This window comes from Morone saxatilis, unplaced genomic scaffold (genome assembly GCF_004916995.1).
Source record: "Morone saxatilis isolate NCDOM2014 unplaced genomic scaffold, NCSU_SB_2.0 Contig15, whole genome shotgun sequence".
Taxonomy (NCBI): Eukaryota; Metazoa; Chordata; class Actinopteri; family Moronidae; genus Morone; species Morone saxatilis.
In genome coordinates, this window is record NW_023339707.1 from 4,164,116 (window position 1) to 4,169,285 (window position 5,170).

General features: G+C 39.7%; 1 protein-coding gene across 1 annotated transcript in view; it reads right to left on the bottom strand.

The window, feature by feature from the left end:
* The window catches only part of LOC118324419 (carbohydrate sulfotransferase 11-like), a gene marked incomplete in the record, with an annotated part of 15,658 nt that extends 13,228 nt beyond the window's left edge, over nt 1-2,430 (bottom strand). The window contains 1 exon segment of the mRNA XM_035656759.1: nt 2,004-2,430.
* Between the last annotated feature and the right edge of the window lie 2,740 nt (nt 2,431-5,170).

Genomic DNA, 5,170 nt, shown 5'->3' on the forward strand with positions numbered 1-5,170 from the left:
GACAACTGAATATCCGTTGAGTTTTGCAAAATTTGTCAATTTTGGATTATATAATCAGATTTAGAATACTTTCCTTGACAGCCGTAATTGAACACGCTAATGAAAACACATTTTAAAAACTGTTGGCATTTCATACCATGACATTCTCACTCCCCAGTTTGAGGTGTGACTAGGGCTGGGCGATATATCGATATAAAAAATATATCGAATAATTTTTAAATGTGATATGGAATTAGACCATATCACATATATCGATATAGTTTTAAATTTGCACTGTGATCCTTGCTCCCAAGCAAGCTGCTGACCGGAGCTCCTCTGCACTGGCTCCCCCGCCACCGGCTTCCTCTTTTCAACGTAATGTTTTGTTCATAACCATATTTAGACTGTAACGTTGTCAGACTGTTAGGTAAGCTAACTGCTGAGTATTAACTGATGTTAGCAGGGTAAACTTAAAACGTGCTAACGTTAGCTACGCTAGTTTACAGTGTTTGCTAACATGAAGTCATGTCGAGCTTACGTGCTAACGTTAGAAAATGTTAGCAAAACACAACGTTAATATTGAGTGGTTTTAGTCCCGGGATTGTTGCTTGTTCTGTTTACAGGCAGCAAACTCTTTTCATACCATTAATGTTTTGTTACTAACGTTAACAGACACTGTTGCTAGTCAACCTACGACAGCTCAGTGATAGGTTAAATTACGGTACTTGTTATAGACTTAATTGTACTTGCTTGTAATACGGTGGCGTTTTGGTAACATCCTACTGCTTCCTGAAAATATTAATTTAAAATGTTAAAATGCAGCCCTAACTTCTGGCTCACAACGTGTGTGGTGTGTAGTTGTGTCTCTGCATGTGTGTGTGTAAGAGAGAGAGAGAGAGAAGAGGAGACTGAACATTTGCTTTCAACTTTGCGAAAACATATCGGGATACGCTACGACTCGTATTCATATTCAGGCCTAAATATACGCCCGCTAGGATAGTGACACCACATTTTGATATTTTCCCCGGGCCCTACGTAAGGTTCGACAGCCTGCAGTTTCTACCAACATCTCAGTGTAACAGTCCCTTTTCAAGGAGTCATCCTGGGGCTCTGAATGTCGTTCTGCGAAAGTGATGCTGCTGTCAAGTGGAAAAATGTAATTTCATGAAACACTGCAAAATTTTAAAGTATTTTAGAAATAACAAAAACCCTTTTTTTAAATATTTGCGCATATTTGAATAAAAGTAATAAAACATCAGTACTGTGACAATATTCTAGGTTCACGAATACCTGGCTGTTTCCTCTCTCTAGCTGTTTCAACTTCACTGTACTCCCAGATCAGAGTGAGAAATTGAAAAAGGAATAAGAATGACCGAATGACCAAGATAATTACAGAATTAAAAACTAATTAGCGTGTCAGTTTCAAAGAACATCTCTAGCTAGAATATACATAATTAAGGACAGGAGAGGTAAGAAGAGGAGAGGAGGGTTAAAGCTGAGGAATGCAGGGGGTCTCTCGGAGGGGGGCTTTCAAAACATCAAACTGTTCACAGTGAGCTTATTCATACTCGATTTCATTCACATTTCATTCTGCCTGACATCTGTTATACACATGCACACTAACACACAGGTGTGCCAGTGTAGTTAATTGTGTCAAAATGACACTTTTTCGATACATAAATATCATGTGCCATTTTTCACTGCATTTTTCACCATTCGTGGAAAAAAAAAAGTCAATTAAACACCCAACAAGTGTAGCTAACGCACGCTACACACGGTTTAGTTTTACTTTCTCTATGGCCACTTCACTGTATGTCTAACTTCAGGCAGTAATGCTTCAATACAAACCGTTATCTAACCAATATTTCGGTTAGCGTCGTTATTTTAGCATAAGTGAGGTCTTACCTGCCCTTGGTGATGCTCTGGAAGTAAGCAGCGAGAACGAAGGCGGAGCCGAGGGCACAATAGCCAGGAGAGGCGTCCTTCTCGGGGCATCCTCATCCTGAGCCCGGCTCTGCTGGGCTGAGCCCCCGACCCCTCGACGCTGCCTGGACACGGTTCATACGAGACCACCCGACGGAGGATGCGAGACTCTCCGAAGAATTAGAAGCCTCTTTATTAATTGCGGGTAAAACACCCAACAGCCCACCCAGGAATAACGTTATTATAACGCTATTGAGAGACACAGCAATTAGCCATTAATTTGAACGTGAGTGGGACATAAATCCAAAACCGCCCGCTCGTTTTTTTTTTTTTTTTAGACAACTTTAAATAAATAGTGATGACAAATTAAGTAAGGTCACCTTAAATGAAGCATTAAATAACGTTACGTTCATATGATAAGCCCTAAAGCGAAATGAAGAGTCATGAACAAACTACTTTGCTTCTCCTCCACTCTGGTTGTTACTCAGACCAATGGTGTCTAGAGTTTGCCGAAGCTACACAAACTTCTCCTCCGCCAAACATGGTCGGGGCACCATGCCATGACGTCACACACACCCTCTCTCGCGCCCACCCTCTCTCGCGCCCTCTCCCTGAGGCTGTTGTGCTGCCTTCAGGTGGTGCTGGAAGAATTAAACCTACACTCAGAAAGTCGGATTTTCCATGTGGTGTATGCTCAGCTGTCAGGTGGTATGCAGAGAGTTATAATACAATAAAGATGTGTCGTCACTCTGTGGTAAAAAAAAATAAAAATACAGTTAACATTCAGCCTAAAGGTTGCCGGTCGAACCACGGGCTTACGAGGAGCAATTTAAGGCAGCATCACACTCGCTCAGAGATTTCAACATTGACTGAGGTACAGTTTGTACGGTCTCATAAATTACAACATCTGAAAGGAATTAAAAAAATAATAATACATAAAATGTAAGCAACTTGAGACTTCCAAACTAATAAACACTTACAATCAGAATCAGCTTTATCCGCCAAGAGTGTATACACACTTCCAATAGATATAGAGATAGGAATAACAGACATACAGCTTTAACCAAATAAGTAAAAAATAAACATATAACTACTATAGCCTATAGCTACATACAGTAGGAAAAGAATAAGAGTCTATAAACATAAATTAAAAAAGTGACCAACTATAGACTAATATCTACATAGGCTACAAGTCAGATTAGTCACCAAAATAGGCAGAAAATAAACATACTGTAATATGGACACCACTTTGATATTACTTGCTGTGGAACATAAACCAAATGTCTTTAGTCCACGTTTTATTTTCAGCACCATTTGAAATTGATGATTGCAAAGGTAGAAGTTGCAGGGAAAAGCAGCGCTTCTGTTGTGTCACTGTTCGAAACAATATGGCTGCAGTACTGACCCAGTTTCTTCTTGCGTTGTGCACCATCGTGCAATATGAGATAATAGACCCGCTCACAATCATGAATTGCAATCCATCAAATTAATTAAATAATTCCAAAAATATATAAGGCTATGTAAACAGTTTATTCCTCAAGTTCTTACAGTATCATTTTCTTCAGTTTGACACTTCACTGTCTGGACATGCTCAAATTCCACTCTGGCAGACTTTCTAGACGTCAAAGGAGTTCTATAAATTGCTTTTTTCTCCCTGTCTTTTTCATACTAGAATCAAAGCCCCCTCTGAACGAGAGCACATTTCCAGTGCACGCCAGAGATGTTATAATGCAACATTGAATCCAAGCAATGCATCATATATCATAACCAGAGGGGAACGTTTTTGACAAATTGTATCACATTACCAGTGGAGGACGAGGACAAATATATCAAGTTAGAGGACAACTGAAAACACAGTTGATGTCTAAAAGAACCCAACATATAGATTCAATCTGTCAGAGACTTGGATAGAGATTGTCTATGTTGCTTATCCCTAAAAGATCAGCTGTGCAATAGTGTGTGTATGGCCCCACACCATATGCTCACTGCATCATGACATGTCAGTCAGTTTTATTGTCTGTATATAGCACATTTCAAACAGCATGCTTCACATGAAAAATAACCAGAGCCACAAACATAAACATACAGAACTGCACACTCAAGATGGTATGCATGTTCCTTTATATATTTTGTTCTTAAATGCAGTTGTCTACAAAATATTAAATGGAGCAATTCTTGATCATACTGATTGCATTGTTTGAGTTGATTTCTGTCACTTTCAAACCCTGTTTACACTTGGTTTTGAAAAGTGTAAAGTGTAAAGACATGTGTCTTCTGATCAGAACACAAGTAAACAGCGCTAGTTACAAGTGTAACCACCAAGACCTATTGTGATATGATCACTCAAACCATTTCCCCAGGTGGTTTATTACATGTCTTTTGCAGAGTAACACTAATGTGTCCACTAATGCAAAGATGGAAATGGAAAATGGTCAGCTTGTGGACACTCTAGAAGATTGATTTTCATCAAAAGCTTCTTTGTAGGGCTTAGTTAGTGACAGAGTGAATAAAAATACCCTTAAAAGATCAAGATTAGTACAGCAATGACAGTATGCTGGATTTTTCCCTCAAAATATAGTCTATATGGCAAGACATGGCAGAAACTGAACCACTGAGGAAGTGCCAGGTCAGCGTGTGAGCAACCTAACCATTCATGCTGCTATATCAAAGAATGCTGTAATTACCCACATGCCCATCATTACCCACATGCCCATCATTACACCTCCAACACGCAATGCCTCCTGGGATTCTTGGAGACACTTAACAGAGATCTCAGACTTGAGAATGAGAGAGGCTTGGTTAAGGATGACTTGGCAAATTATGTGGTTGTGTGGGCCAATGTTAGCTTTTACCACACAACTCTCACCAGCACATGGTTTACTGACCACCCACGGGGTCTTGGTCTAGTCTCCACTTGTCACTGACAAGTTGTAGCCTGCGAAGGTAAGGTATCATCTCCAGTCTACTGACTATACTGTCAATGGCTGCTGCTTGTGAACAGAGGATGTTTGTGATTTATACTTCCATTCAATTCATTGGCAAATAGGATGTGACCATTGACAGAATATATAATGGATAGAGCTTCCGGGTCTGTGAAGTGAAGCAAACGCGTGTCTTAAACCTGCATTCTGTGTAATGGCCAGCAGGGGGAGCTCCATTGGCTGCAATAAAAAGAACATACAGTCTTATGGAGAACTGACACTACTTTTCACTTGATTTATATTGATTTATATTAGCTCAGTGAACAGTTTCTATATATATATATATA